Raw genomic sequence first — 16821 nt, forward strand, 5'->3', positions numbered from 1 at the left:
GAAAGGAGGGTATAAGATGAACATCAACAAAAGCAAAACGAGGATAATGGAATGTAGTAGAATTAAGTCGGGTGATGCTGAGGGAATTAGATTAGGAAATGAGACACTTAAAGTAGTAAAGGAGTTTTGCTATTTGGGGAGCAAAATAACTGATGATGGTCGAAGTAGAGAAGATATAAAATGTAGACTGGCAATGGCAAGAAAAGCGTTTTTGAAGAAGAGGAATTTGTTATCATCGAGTATAGATTTAAGTGTCAGGAAGTCGTTTCTGAAAGTATTTGTATGGAGTGTAGCCATGTATGGAAGTGAAACATGGTCGATAAATAGTTTGGACAGGAAGAGAATAGAAGGTTTCGAAATGTGATGCTACAGAAGAATGCTGAAGATTAGATGGGTAGATCACTTAACTAATGAGGAGATATTGAACAGAATTGGGGAGAAGAGGGGTTTGTGGCACAACTTGACGAGAAGAAGGGACCAGTTGGTAGGACATGTTCTGAGGCATCAAGGTATCACAAATTTAGCATTGGAAGACAGCGTGGATGGTAAAAAACGTAGAGACCAAGAGATGAATACACTAAGGAGATTCAGAAGGATGTAGGTTGCAGTAGGTACTGGGAGATGAAGAAACTTGCACAGGATAGGGTAGCATGGAGAGCTGCGTCAAACCAGTCTCAGGACTGAAGACCACAACAACAACAACAAGGAACAGTAAAGGGCCTATAACACTATGTTGAGGAACGCCAGAAATCACTTCTGTTTTACTCGATGACTTTCCGTCAATTACTACGAACTGTGATCTCTCTGACAGGAAATCACAAATCCAGTCACATAACTGAGACGATATTCCATAAGCACGCAGTTTCACTACGAGCTGATTGTGTGGTACAGTGTCAAAAGCCTTCCGGAAATCCAGAAATACGGAATCGATCTGAAATCCCTTGTCAGTATCACTCAGCACTTCATGTGAATAAAGAGCTAGTTGCGTTTCACAGGAACGATGTTCTCTAAACCCATGCTGACTGTATGTCAATAGACCGTTTTCTTCGAGGTAATTCATAATGTTCGAACACAATATATGTTCTAAAATCCTGCTGCATATCGACTTTAACGATATGAGCGTGTAATTTAGTGGATTACTCCTACTACCTTTCTTGAATATTGGTGTGACCTGTGCAACTTTCCAGTCTTTGGGTACAATATATAAATCCCTAGAAACAGAGAAACGGAACAATGTTTTTGCTCACCCGCACAACACAGAGCTTTGGGTTTATCCCATTACTCGGTCTACAAATAAAGGTATTTCAGAAGTTAAAAACGCTGCTTGACTAACATGAGAGATATCCGTGTCGACTGAACGGAAAGCAATTCTACTTCAACAGCTTCTGTCGGATTTGCTGACATCATGCAGGAGCCTGTAAGATAAGCACTGAATTACCTACTTGAACTGTTGTGGTTATTTATTGATTACTTTAGTAACAAACAGCTTTCCCTAAAGAGTGAAAAATGCTCGTAAATGTGTAAACAACGGTAAGAGAGTTGAAAGATGTAGAACGTGTAACTGTTGCTGGCTGTCGCAGGGTTAGCAGAGGCAGGTGCTTGTACGGTGTGCGCCCGAGACTCACCTGTGGTGGTGCCTCTGTGGCTGGCAGTCGGTGTCCGTGCGCGGGCGTGGGAGACGCGGCAGGGACAGCGGCGGGTGGCCTACTGGCGTGCCAGGGGCGGCCCGGTGGGCTGTCACGGGGGCAGCGGCCACTGCGCCGGCCCGGGCACGCCCTCCCTCCCTGCAAAGTAACGCCACCACGGCTGCATTCAAGCTACACCAAAATGCCCAACAAACAACACGTTTTGAATAGTAGTACAACATACATATTTACGAACATTACTTATTTATTATCTCATTTTTATTTATTTTATTTACTGGTATTGACGTTTACTCTACTGCCTGGCTACTGTAGCAGGTCGTTTTATACCCGTAAATACAGTTTTTGATTCACTGTGCGTCTATTCTAGAGTCAGCATATTATCATTCTACGTTATAATAGTACACTATAATTAAATCTCCTATTGTAACAGTGTGTGTTCGTATGTTAGTATACTGTAACTAATTTATAGCAAAATGAAGACCTGCAGCACCGTCGTCTTTACGCCTGAGAAAGAGGAAGGGGATGTCGCAGCAGTCAGCAGTGTACACTTTCAAACGGAGCATTGCCACACGTTGCACAGTTTCTACACCGCAAGCCAAAAAACTGGAGAATCCACAAAAGATGGTCGGATGTCACCGTAATTTTGTACACGTGTACACCATCGGTGAGAGAGTAAATGATAATCACTCCTAGTCGAGTAGCTCCTCAATTGGCATCACGAGGCTGAGTGCACACCGAAAAATGGCAACAGCGCATGGCGGCCTGGATGGTCACCCATCCAAGTGCCAACCACGCCCGATAGCGCTTAACTTCGGTGATCTCACGGGAACCGGTGTAGCCACTGCGGCAAGACCGTTGCCGAGAGAGTATATGATATGAGTTGTAATTTTTTGTGACACGTAGAATGGCCACCACAGAGCGTTAGTGTTGTGTTTGTTTACTGTTGTCACTAGGCCTGGTAGGGTACATAAAAGGTGTGAACAACGGCAGACGTTGATTATTCCGCTGCTCGACCCGCTGCGGGTCGCATCGTTGCTCATGCTGCCCGGGAAAGATCACGACGGCAAGAAGTGGAAGGCGAAGGAAGAGAAATGCTCCGCTACCATTACTTGGGACCCGTCACCACGTTCTACAGTGGTACAGTCGCCTGTTTTAAGTGCGCGAAAATGCCTGATGCACGCGTATGTCACAAACCAAGAGATGTCGCTGCCATATGCGTCACTTGCGGCGGCGTTCATGCAGCCACTCTACGCAGATCAAGAGCTGGAGCCGCCGAACGAAGAAACACAACGAAGAAGTGGCATCAGGAGGCACGGAGCAAGAAGCAGCGGTAACACTCCCACCCCACCCCACCCCCCATCCCTGCCAACTCATCCAAGAGGGAGAACCGGGCCGCGGCGCCACGAAGAACACGTGCAAGCCAAATTGCGAACAGCTTCCGATGACGCATTGGCAGCTGTCAAAGCTGCCATGGAGGCGGAACGGACGGCACTGAGAGCAGAGGTCGAAGACGTCCGCCGCCATTTGCAGCTGTGAAGTTAGAGCTGAGGGCGGCGGAAGCGGAAACGTCTGCCTCTGCCGAGGCTCAAAATGGTTCAAATGGCTCTAACCACTATGGGACTTAACATCTAAGGTCATCAGTCTCCTAGACTTAGAACTACTTAAACCTAACTTAACCTAAGGACATTGCACACATCTATGCCCGAGGCAGGATTCGAACCTGCGACCGTAGCAGCAGTGCGGTTCCGGACTGAATTGCCTAGAACCGCTCGGCCACAGTGGCCACCTCTTCCGTGGCGGGCACCGCCACACAGACGGACGCTCCCCCGGCCCCTGCAGAAAAGCAGGAGGCCGAGGAGGCGCGCATAGAGCTAAAGACGTCTACTCACCTTTCCGAAGGGGATGTCACGCAGCAGACACAGGAAAGCGAAGAGACGCCTACCACAGCAGCCTCCTAGGGAGAGGCTGCACCGGCGGAGGAGCCAGACGTCTGCTTGCCACTCTCTGACAAGCACAGCACACAGGCGGTGCTGAAGATTGCCGAATCCCTTCGAGTCGGAACTTATCCTCACCTTGATAATTCGTATCCCTTCACCCTGCTAATGATCCCAGACCTCCCCTTCCCCAAAAGTCGCGTGATTTACCTGGGTCACAAGGAATCATGTACGACGTCCTCTCGAAGAAGGAATGCATCAACGCTCAGCCGGTATTCATTCCTAAGTGCTCGGCACATGTTATCGAAGTTTCGGGCCAGTGGATAAAGGAGGAGGACCAGTCGGAAAGAAGGAAGTCACCCGCAGAAGAACTTTATATCCTTCTACAGATGAACAAGAAGATGAGGAGGACATAGAAGACCAAGTCTTCTGATAACCGCTAACCTGTTGCAGTTCACGTTTTTATCCGTTTCAGTTAAAAATTAGGACATGTCATGAAAGAGAGGTCACCATCAACACCAACCAGTCAGAAAAAAAGGAAAATCGGCACTTTTTTGCTCAAACTCCTAAAATCTCGGACCAAGGACAAAAGTCCACCAGTCAGCGACAGACTACGCCAGATGCTGATTGATCTGAGGACACGGAGGTACTGCGTAATCGTCTGAGAGAGTGCAAGCAGCTCCTGACAACGTTTGAAAGGGGGCCTCATTGTGGGGTCTTCAATTAGCCGTCTGGTCGAATCGCGTAATATCGAAATTTGCATGCATTCAAGCATGACAGTCGCGCGATGTTGGAGAGTGCGGGAATGCTAGGGCAGGTAGACTGGTCGTCAAGGATTCTGTCGATCAAGTCTGACCACCACAAGCGAGGACCGGCACATTGTGCACCAAGCACACTGTAAGCGTTTGACACCTGCACCTGCCATCCGAGAACACATAATGAACTCCCTGCACCGCTGTATACCATCCCGCATCTTTGGTTGGAGACAAGCTGTTACCAGACCAGGTAATTACTATCCCATGTGTAGGCTGCCATTAAAAACACAGAAGAAACACCTCCATTTGGATTTGTGTCGTGACCGGGAAGCATGGACTGCTGATGAATGGCATCACATTGCGATCAGCAATGAATTGCCGTTCTGCGCTACCCCGAATGGCCATCGTTGGGTATTATGGCGGGGACCTGGGGAGAGGTTCCATTCTCCCAATGTTTTGGAAAGGCATTGTGGTGATAACCCTGGCGTCATACTATGTGGAGCCATTGGTAAGCACTTCGGTCATGGCTGGCAGTGGCCGAGAGAACTCTGAAAGCACAATAGTTCGTCAGGGACATCCTGAGCCGTCATGTGTTATCTATCATGTGACAGTACCGTGATACCATTTTTCAACAGGACAGTGCTCGTCCTCATATGGCAGGTGTTTCTCTGAACTGTCTGCATTACGCTGAGGTACTCCAGTAACCAGCAAGATCCCCAGGTTACGTGCGGGGCCAGCTTGGACGTCAGCTGCATCCCAGTGCTTGTATTCAAGATATCAAGAACCACTTACAATAGCTGTGGGTTACCTTGCCTCAGGAGCGGACACAACGGCTTTGTGGTACCCTTCCCAACCAGATCAGTGCATCCATCCAGGCCAGAAGGGGCGAAGCGTCGTACTGGTAATTGGGCTCGTACTGCCAAGTTTTTCATAAATTTGACACGATTTTACAATCACTGAGATAACATCACGTATCCTCCCAACCAGTGAAGTTTCGTTTCGTTGTCTCCTCCTCTTCTGGCTACTTCACTTGTTATGTCATGCAGTGTATATCTACAATCGTACTCTCCATACCAATGAGAAATGCACGGCAGAGGGTACTTTGCATGGTACGACATGTTAATGTTTCCCCCGTTCCAACCGTTCGTGGAGCGCGAGAAGAATGACTGCTTAAATGCCTTTGTCGTGTTTTAATTCACATATTTTTGTCTTTACAGTCTCTATGGAAACGATATTTACGATATTTCTGATTTCTTCACTTAATGCTGGTTCTTGAAATTTTGTAAGTAGTCTTTCGTGGGATGATTTACGTCTACCAATTGCGGCTACTCAACATTTCCGCGGCGCTCTCTCGTGATAAAATAAACATGAGACCAATGGTGCCACCTTTCTTTATGTATGTTCAGTGCCCCCTGTTAGCCCTATCTGTTATGGGTTCCACAGACTTAAGAGTTATTCTAAGGTGAGAAACAGAAGTGATTTGAAAGTAGTCTTCTTTATGATCTGATTGCATTTTCCCAGTATTCTACCAATGAACTGAACTCTCACACTTGTCTTGCCTCTTCCATTTCATAAACCAAAAATTTGTTGCATCCAGGTATTTTGTATGATTTTCATTCCAGTTTTGACTCAGTGATGTAGTACTCATACGATACTTTTTTTTCTTTAGTGAAATGTGTTATTTTACATTTCTGTACACTTAGACAAGTTGCCAGTGTTTTGCACCACTTTGATCACGATCTGTCTGAATATTTCTGTAGCTATTTTCAGACAGTACTTCATTATAGATAACTGTGTAATCTGCAAAAAGTCTGAGGTTTCAATTAACATTGTCTGTCGGGTGGTTTTTATCAACATGAAGAACAAGGTTCCCAATACACTTCTCTGTGGAAGAGCTATGCCCAGCATGGTGCTACAATCACTGATTGGCAGTTCTGCTTGAAAATACTCCTTCCACAATAGCACTGCGCAGAGTACCGTAACCAAGCCTGTCGCTGTGGCCAGCCGGCACGGTAGCTCAGCGTGTTCGGTCAGAGGGTTACGTGCCCTCTGTAATAAAAAAAAAACAACTGAGTTATACGATCATCAACGAACTTAAAACGGATGTCTTACGACGTCCGCCCCGAGTAGACGCAACGAACAAAAGCGAACAAAATAAGATTAAAAAAAAAAGCAGATACAAAGAACGAAAACGAACAAAATGAGATTTTTTTTTAAATCGGTTCTAGGCGCTTCAGTCCGGAACCGCGCTGTTGCTACGATCGCAGGTTCGACTCCTGCCTCGGGCATGGATGTGTGTTATGTCCTTAGGTTAGTTAGGTTTAAGTAGTTCTAAGTGTAGTGGCCTGATGACCTCAGATGTTAAGTCGCATAGTGCTTAGAGCCATTTGAACCATTTTGACCTGTAGCTAAATAAACCACTGAAGCATCATTTTTTGTAAAAACCAAAAGTACTATGTCTTTTTGAAAGTACGTCGTGTTATTTCGATTGACGACTTGGTTATTTTGGCATCCTCTAAAACCAAATCCTATAGACAGCATAATTTATCTCCGCATTTCATCGTAAGCCTTACAGGGTAGTTCTGTAGAACAAAATCTGTGAAGTGTATAAGCACACTGAAGCAACGGATAAAAATCTGTACAAGGCCCGGGATTCGAACGCAGATCTCCTGCTCGCTTAGCAGATGCACTAACCACTACGCCATACGGACAGAGTGGCTTTGCAGACCTGTGCAGACTGCCCCTTGCACACCTCCCTCCTGAATCCAAATTCCCTTTCACACCTCAGCCAACTTCCAACTTGCTACTGCCTCTAAACTTGAACAGCATTGGAGAGGCTCTCCAACTGTATTGGAATAGCACTCCAGCATCCAACGAATAGAATTAGAGAACCTTTGCAATGCTGTTCCAGTATAGTGGGAATACCAAGCTGGCTGAGGGATGAAAGGGAGTTTGGATTGACGATAAAGGCGTGGAAGGGTAGTCTGCACAGGTCTGCAAAGCCTCTGTCTTAAGCTGGCATAGTGGTTAGCGCGTCTGGATAGTGAGCAGGATACCTGGATTCAAATTCCAGCCTTGGTACAAATTTATACCCGTCCCTATAGTCTGCAGATACACATCATACGTGCTTGAGACTTCAAAAGATCTCTCGAAGCATATAGTTTCATTTGACAAAAGCTGTGAAGATTTCGCAAAATTGGTGTTTCTTTATTGATACCGTCGTAGAATTGTCTACCTGATAACACATTTATCCATATCCGAACTGATATATACTTTCTTCAGTTTGCTGCTTCTTCTTTTCTTACGTAGAGCAGGGGCAGGCAAACGTTCCACGCGTCTCGTTAGCCCCCAGCTGTGCCCGTGAGTGCTGCTCGCGTGCAAGCATACACTGGGGCAGGCACAGAGGCACGGCGACAGTTCTTAGTTTGCGACAGTCTAATAACGGCTTTAGTTACCGAAGTTTATGGGCAGCGATCACCAGTAGGGTACGTTACATTACAAGCAACAGAAAATGCAGTGTCAGTCAAAGAAATGGAAAAGGGGAGATTTGGCGTCGCTTAAAAAGGAATGGAGTTAGTTTTTCTTTGTGCAGGAAAAAGAAAATTCAAAAAGTTTTAATATATGGCAGTATATTTGTGGTTCAGCGGAAGTTTGTTGTAGAAAGCCATTATAACACCTTTCACAAGGATGAGTACTGCTTATTTTCGGGTTGTCAACAGATGGGAAATTAACTGATCCTAAAAATGCTGGTCAGACGACGCCTGATATACCTGACATATGTTACTTTTGTCACGAGAGGTCTACAATTTTCTTCGTGAATGTCTTTCATCTAAGTGACGTAGTGTTTTATGCAGCACAGTTTTCAACTTTTCAGAACAAAAGCAGTGACATCCCAGCGGTACTAGCATCTTATAAGAGTGTACTTAACATAGCAAGAGCTGGAAATCATTAAAATTCAGTAAAACAGTCTCGATAGCAACAGATGCTTATTATAGTTGGCGACTAGTTTCGTTATATGGTAGGCACTGTAATGCAAAAGCTACAATAATAACAGAAAAAGACGTTATACCCAAGCTGGCGGCTGGCAGCGGTTGACAGAGCAAGATCCGCAAGAACACGAAACGTCAACTGCTGAGTAAGGCAGCATTACTCGACAGTATGTACTGTAAGCTCTGCCTATCGCGTACGGCATTACAGCACAAGCAGACAACCATGTACTCATTACATGAGGTACGTTACAGTAAATGGTATAGCTGGAATTTAGAAGAAAAATTTGGTACGAAAATACATACAAAAACTACATATATAATAGCTTACAACATATCCTGTGCAATCTATTTAAAATAACGAAAAGCAGTAACAGCTTTATGTGTAGACTGCCCTCTTATGGGCATATGTGTGAACTCGTTGGCCATATAAATAAATTCTGTGCGAATTATCATAAAAGTAAGGTCGTCCAGATGTTTCAAAATCAACAACACGAAGTATGAAAGCATTACCGCGTTTACTGGCGACAGAAAATCGTGTAATAAAAGCAGCACATTTAGTATACGTAAAATCTGAGTCATTTACATAAGTACAAGAATAAATGACTGTTCAAGAGAACAGTTTCCCACGCCATTATTTTTTGTATTAGAATTATTAAAATCCTAAATTATTTTGTTGAAGCCGGCCGTGGTGGCCCAGCGGTTCTAGGCGCTACAGTCTGGAACCGCGCGACCGCTACGGTCGCAGGTTCGAATCCTGCCTCGGGCATGGGTGTGTGTGATGTCCCTAGATTAGTTAGGTTTAAGTAGTTCTAAGTTCTAGGGGACAGATGACCTCACAAGTTAAGTCCCATAGTACTCAGAGACATATTTTTATTTAGTTGAAAGGAAAGAAAATCAAGGGGCCATCCATGGGTACATCTATGATACGATGACCTCAGTTATATGATTCTTAACTAGTATTGTTCGCCCCAGTGGTAAGTGACAATGTATGGAGCTCCTGATTTTTGTATCAAAGTGTAAGGAGCAGACTTCATCACTCTTGCAGTAAATCAAAAAATAGTTCAAAGAAATAGATTTTAATGAATCTGTTCATTCAACAATGATAGAGGTTTATTTTCCAAGTGTGCATAAATTTCCATCTTCTCAAGGCTGTTAGGTAGTAATCCCTTACGTGCATTGTGAAGACTTCTCTGCATGCTTGTTCTGTGTCAAATGTTGATATAATAGTGATTTGTTGCTAGAAACACCTGTTATATGTTCCTTAAACCACAACGCGAAGTACATGAAATATAATTGAGATGCGAATAGGACAACCAGCGTATGTGTTATGGAATGACGGCACTGAAATTTGTGCCGCACCGTAACTCGAACCCGCATTTCCCGTTTATCGTGAGCGTATTGATCAGCCGACACAGGTCAAGCGACCTAAAATTAAAATGTCTCCCCTGTACAGTACGTACGTAATGGATTTACGAGTGTACGTTGCAGGCACATGGTTGACGACATATGGAAGTTTGGGGCTGGCGTTGAAGCTAGCTCGGATAGCCTAATGGTAGACGGTCCGATAGCTCAGCGTGTTCGGTCAGAGGGTTAGCTGCTCTCTGTGATAATAATAATAAAAAAAAACTGAGTGAACAGATCAACTATGAACTTGAACAGGTGTCATAGGGCGTCCGCGCCGACCAAATGCAAGGAACAAAATGAGCGGTGTAGCCGAGCGGTGTGACCGAGCGGTTCTAGGCGCTTCAGTCCGGAACGGCGCTACCGCTACGGTCGCAGGTTCGAATCCTGCCTCGGGCATGGATGTGTGTGATGTCCTTAGGTTAGTTAGGTTTAAGTAGTTCTAAGTTCTAGGGGACTGATGGCCTCAGATGTCAAGTCCCATAGTGCTCAGAGCCATTTTTGAACAAAATGAGATAACAAAAAATGGGTAAGACTACCGCTCGCGATAAGCGAGAAATCCGGAGTCGAGTTCGGCAGAAATTTTCAGTGTCGTCATTCCATTATACAGCTGATGGTTGTTTATATTCGCAACTACGGATACATTTCATAACGGCTGTAGTCGCCGCAGTGACTGTTCCTTCGGGCATGTTTGCATATCCGAAGGAACATTGCATCTTACTTCTAAACAACACAGACACTGCATTATCACAACGCAGAGCTTCTTCCTGTCTGGCCAAGACTGTAATATGCAATGTATTGGCCAGACAGAAAGAATACGTTGCGGTACAAGGAACGTACAGTACGTGTCTCTCGCAACAAATCACTGTCTGGTCAGCGTTTGACGCGGAATAAGTATGCAAAATGTTACATTGACAGTAACTTGAGAATTTTTCACAACATACTTAAGGAATTACTACTTAACAGTATTGAGAAGATGGAAATTTATGCACATTTGAAAAATAAACCACTATCGTTGTTGAATAAACATCTAGATTTTAGGGAAAGGTACTTCTCTGAGCTGTTTTATGGTTTACTGTAAGACTGCTGAAGTTTGCTCCTTACACTTTTATATAAGACTCAAGAGGTCCATTCATTATCACTTGCGAATTGTACTAGTTACGGAGGAGGAGGAGGATATTGGCGTCTAACGTCCCGTCGACAACGAGGTCATTAGAGACGGAGCACAAGCTCGGATTAGGAAAGGATGGGGAAGGAAATCGGCCGTGCCCTTTGAAAGGAACCATCCCGGCATTTGCCTGGAGTGATCTAGGGAAATCACGGCAAACCTAAATCAGAATGGCCGGACGCGGGATTTAACCGTCGTCCTCCCGAATGTAAGTCCAGTGTGCTAACCACTGCGCCACCTCGCTCGGTACTAGTTACGAATCGTATCGCCTTACGTATTGTCATACCATAGTTATGCCCATTGATGGCCTCTTAATTTCGCTTTCTTTTAACCAAATATTTTAAGATTTTAATAATTTTAGTTGAAATAATAATGGCGTGACAAATTGTTCTCTTTAGCGGTAACTTATTCTTGTACTTACGTAAATGAGTGTATTTTACGTATGCTAAATGTGTTGCTTTCATTACACGATTTTCTGTCGCTAGTAAACGTGGTAATGCTTTCATATTCTGTATTGTTCATTTTGAAACATCTGGAAGACCTTACTTTTGTGATATTTCACACAAAATGTGTTTATAAGGTCGTTATACTATTACATTATTGGAAACATTTTGTCTAATACTAAACAACACCCACAGATTTTGACGCCAGCACTTGTTCATGTTCTATATTCAGATTCTTTGACAGTAGTGCGCAGTACTTGCGATTCATTGCTTCAGTTATTTCTTCTGACCACTTGAGGCCGGATTGTGGCAGTTAGTTTCCACAACTATCGTCTTTCAGAGCTGAAACACGACGATCCAATTCCAAGCCGTCGGATAGCCGCCTCCTCAGCGTTGCGGCTCTGGTGGATCTCAGTGGAGCGTTTAATTATCGACACCGGCGGGTCTTTGCTATGGTAACTGACACAACCGTCTCTGCTACGACTACTTTCAACGAGTTCGCACAGATGCCCGTAGAGGGCCGTCTATTCATAAAACTATTCAAATCATGTCTGTTACTGAGTTTCTTAATTTTAAATAGATTGTCACTGAATTTGTTGTCAGCCATTATGTATGTATTTTCGTATCCATTTTTCTTCTAAAGTCCATCTATACACAAGTAATAAGTAGATAATTGGTTGCCAATGATTTAATGCCGTAGGCGATGGATGGAGCTTACAGTGTATGTTCTCGGGTAATGCCGCCTTATTCGGCAGGTGACGACCGCGTTCTTACAGATTTCGGTCCGTCCGCCGCCACCAGCCACCATCTTGGGTATAGCGTCTTATTTTGTTATTATAGTAGCTTTTATTTTAGATGTTTTTGGCCATATTACCATCTCTCTGTATAGAAATTCCTCTATGTATCATTACTGAATTGTAGTGCTTACAGCCTGAAGACGGTCTAAATCATAGACCGAAGCTGGGCCAGCTATAATAAAAATCTGTTGCGATCGAGACTGCTTTACTGAATTTTAATATTTAATAACGATCGCTGTTAAATATTCAGCGAAAGAATGCTTTCTAAAATTTTAAGATGGAGGACAGTTTGCTGATGGTGAGTTGATCAATGACGATGCAGAACTTTTGTGCTCCGACTTTCTCAGCGGACTGCACACCGTCGCATAAGCGCCATTGCTTGGCTGCGTTTCCGGCAGTTATAAGGAAGGTGCAGGACTTCAGGGCATTTTCCATCGCACTTTATAAGTCCACAGACATTTCAGATACTGCGCAGTTATTTGTGTCCGAAGCGTGGTCCCTGATCTGCACGTAACTGAGTATATTTTGGACATGATATCTTTAAACAGCACTACCAACGGCGCGGACATCACAAAATCCGTGGAAGAAGCTTTCTGTTCCGTTGGTTTACACTGGGGACGTTTGATGTCAGTCACAACAGACGGAGCACCTGCAATGAAAGCGGAGCAAATGGGATTTGTTGGACTGCTTAGAAAGAACTTGCAGCGCAGCGCACAGGAGAATCATTACATAGCATTCACTGAATTTTGCACTAAGAGATACCTTGTGAAAATCAGCAAAATTATGGGATTTCATGCAAATGATTAGTCGGATAGTTAATTATTTGAGATCCCATGGTTCGACACTTCGACAGTTCCACCAATTTTTAGCTAAAGTTGGAGAGGAGTACGGTGACATACTATACCGCCAGGGGCGGGCAGGAATCCTGCACGTGTGCGGTGCACTTGCACGCGTGCAGTTAACAGGTGTTCTGCGAGCACACAGGGGCAAGCTGGCCACCCGCTTATCTCCTCTCCCCACCATACCCTCTGTCCGCTCCTTCCTCTGCAATGCGTTTTGTTTCCTAGCTTGCTTTATTGAATGTAGGAATAAGATTAGTAGTAGTAGTGCTTGAAATATATCGTGGTTTGAAAGAGTACCTATTACCTACGATACGTTTCATTTAATTATCACAGGTGGAGTGGAAAAAAATTTCTACATACAGACAAAAGCAAGCAGTTACTTAAATTTTCATCACTGATGTTTGCTCTTAACCGACACTTACTAATTCAGCAAATGGTTTTCCAGCTCTCGCTATATTAAGCTCGTACCGCTGGGCTATTATTGTTGTCGTCCTGAAAAATTGAAAACGGTGCTCCATAAAACGTTAAATCAGTTACATGAGAGACATGACGAAAGGAAGTCGCAGATCTCTCGTGACCACAGCAACTACGAGAGATTCATCTAGTATCGTCAGATCGCTCTTCTTAAGCTCAGTCAATTTCCCATCCGCTCAGAATCCGACAATAAATTGTACTCGTCCTTGTGAAATTTGTTATAATGGCCTTCAATACTAAACTTCCGCTGACCAGCGAGAATACTGCCACATATTAAACATTTTGAATTTTCACGTTTTTGCACAAAGAAAAAATGATTCTCCCATTACTTTTTAAAAGATAGCAAATCTCCACTTCTCCGTTTCCTTGTTTCGCTCTGCATTTTCCGGTTCTTGAAATACAACGTTGACTACGTAGTGGTCGCTACGCATCAACGTCCGCAGCTTAGCCTGTTACTACACTGCCGCAACCTGCCGGCTGTCGCCACTGCCCCAGTCGACGATCGCACGCGAGCAGCACACGTGCAGCCCTGTGCGCTCGTGAGCCGCGTGCAACTTTTGCCCGCCCCTGCGTATACCGCAGAGAAGTGTTCTGGCGTAGCTGCGGAAACGTACTGAAAATATTTTTTGAATTGAGAATGTCAATAAATCAGTATGCTTGAGACGGTGTCCGGACCTGGGCAGTAGCGGTACATCAGGCTTCGCACTTATCTGGCGTAGCGGTAATAAATATTGTCAGAGAAGAAGCTGAGTAGCACCGTGGTGTAGTGGTTATGATACTAAACAGCTGCATGGAGGGTCGTGGAGTACAAAACTCACCTGGACTGTACAGTTTTGAATTTCTATATTCGGTTCGAGTACATTCTAGAAGTATCCACAAATGTCAAGAATCATTGTACTGGAATGATCTGTAGCCGTGTTCTGGCCGGAGGCAGTTCGTTCCGCGCTCTTGTATGTGCAAGTGCTGAATAAACTTTCGTTAAGCTAAGTTAGTGTTCGTCTTCATCTAATTACGCCTTCATCTACGTGACATTATTCTGGTGGAGGCACTGGGTACTGGAAGACAGAGCCGCCGCTTACGTGGGGAGAAACCCGAGTTCGAGCCATATTCAACAGATCGCAATCTATCGGAGGCAGAAGAAGGAGAGGACGTTACAATGACAGCAACTGCGTGCCACCACATAAGACATCCTTCCGCGTTCTCTGGTGGCGATGGCCAAGATCCATACAAGTGGCTGAAGGCATATGAGCGTATAGTCAAATTTAACAAATGGTATGTGACTGTGTGTTTGGCTAACGTATTTTTCTTCTTGGAGGGCACTGCCAAGCACTGGTATGAGAACAATGAGGAGAAGTTCACAAGCTGGGAAATATTCTAAGCGGAACTGTGCAAGTATTTCGGCGACACACAACGACAGAAGTGCAAGGCTGAAGATATATTAAAGCGCAGGGCGCAGCGTCCAGGAGAAACGACAGCATCCTACATTCAAGACGTCTTGGAGCTGTGTAAAATAGTGGATCCTAGAATGAAGGAGGAAGATAAGGTTGCACATCTCATGAAGGGAGTTGCTGAGGATGTATCAAGCCCTACTCCTGAAGGACGTTTCGATAGCAGAAGACTTCAAAAAAGAATTACACGCAAGAAGTATGAACGGCTTCCAAACGTCGTATCGATGTCTGTGATGGAGGAAGCAACTGATTTCACAAGTGTTCTTCGTCAGATACTGAGAGACGAAGTTCAGAAGGCACTTGGATTGCACGGCGAGCAAAAAACCGAAACACTTCAAGAGGTCATAAGGGAGAAAGTGGAACAGACATTGAACCCATTCTCTCGTCCTTCATTTCCCTTCAAAACAGTGAAAAAGTCGAGACCCACGCGGAGTTACGGTCCTACATTGCTGCATGAGGAGCCTGTTTGGGCACAAAGGAAGACTGACGTCTGGAGGACCCAGGATAACCAACCAGTATGTTTCCACTCTGGACGACAGGGACATGTGGTGTGCTATTGTCGAGACAGGCGGCGGATATTTAATGACGCCCGCGCCAGAAGATAGCAGATCGATCTTAGCCGACGTCAACTCCAGGACGACGAAGATGAACAAGAAGTTGTGGGTGCAGGACGACGTAGGTCACCATCGCCGCAAGCTTGCCGCTGGAGAGGACGCTCCCCAACCCGCCGATAAAGGTCTCCATTGCCGTTTAGAAGCTCCAGCCGATCATCTAGCCGCCGCGACCTGGAAAACTAAAGGGTACGACCTTCCTTGGAGATGAGGCCGCCGAAGAGAAAAATCCTCCGCCGTCGATCACTACAAAAATGATAGGAAACTTCGTCGATATTCTCATGGATGGCCGACCAACCCAAGCTCTTGTTGACTCTGGAGCATCATATTCAGTCATTTCGGAGAAGTACCGTCGCCAGTTGCAGAATATCGTATTCGTCGACAGCAAAACATCCCTGCGGAAGGTGGCTAATGGGAAATATGAAAAACCTACAGGAAGATGTACCATTCGTGTAGGCACAAGTGACCATACACAGCCCTTAGAATTCATCGTTTTACAAAAGTGTAGTCATGACGTCATTCTCGGATGGGACTTTTTGAAAGTTTCTCAGGCAGTTATAGATTGTGGTCGCTCGAAGATCATGCTAGACGAGATGAGACACTGTGGAAAGGAAGATGCGCATCCGAGTTGTGGAGACTATGTGTGCTGGATGAAGTGCTCATTCCTGCAGTCAGCGCTAGAAAGGTAACTGTCACGTGTCATGCCCTGCATAAACCCATGGATATGGTAGTGGAATGTGAGAGAAGCATACCCCTGAAGAATGGTCATCCCAGCCTATGTCACCTCATTTAAGAACGGAGTCGGTGAATTGTGGACAGTTAACTGCCACCAAGAACCGCAGATCCTTCGAAGACGCATGTGCGTAGCAAACGCTGAGCCGTTAACTGAAGAACAGCTGAGCGTCATAGAAACCTCCCATGCCAATTCTGTGGGCGAAATTAGCGCTATCACTACGAGACAAGATCTTCTAGCTCGACTATCATCAGATCTCACTAAGGAACAACAGAAGAAGCTACTTGTCATTCATCAAGAGTTCTCTGAATGCTTCAATCCACAGGTGAAGAGCAAATTAGACAAATCGACGGTGAAGCACCGGTTTAGCACTGGAGACCATAAACCAATAAACCAGAGAGCATACCGTGTGTCAGCAACGGAACGTCGAATAATTCGCGACGAGGTAGAAAAAAAAGATGAGGAATGACATCATTCAGCCTTCGCAGAGCCCATGGTCGTCACCAGTGGTCCTTGTCAGGAAGAAGGATGGCAGTTGGCGTTTTTGTGTTCATTACAGGAAGCTTAATAAGATAACTAA

At 44.9% G+C, this 16821-nt stretch overlaps 1 pseudogene; it reads right to left on the reverse strand.

Moving 5' to 3' along the window:
- Positions 1–2388: 2388 nt before the first annotated feature.
- LOC126098332 (5S ribosomal RNA) lies at positions 2389–2506 on the reverse strand (annotated as a pseudogene).
- Positions 2507–16821: the final 14315 nt, after the last annotated feature.

This window comes from Schistocerca cancellata, chromosome 1 (genome assembly GCF_023864275.1).
Source record: "Schistocerca cancellata isolate TAMUIC-IGC-003103 chromosome 1, iqSchCanc2.1, whole genome shotgun sequence".
NCBI classification, from domain to species: Eukaryota; Metazoa; Arthropoda; class Insecta; order Orthoptera; family Acrididae; genus Schistocerca; species Schistocerca cancellata.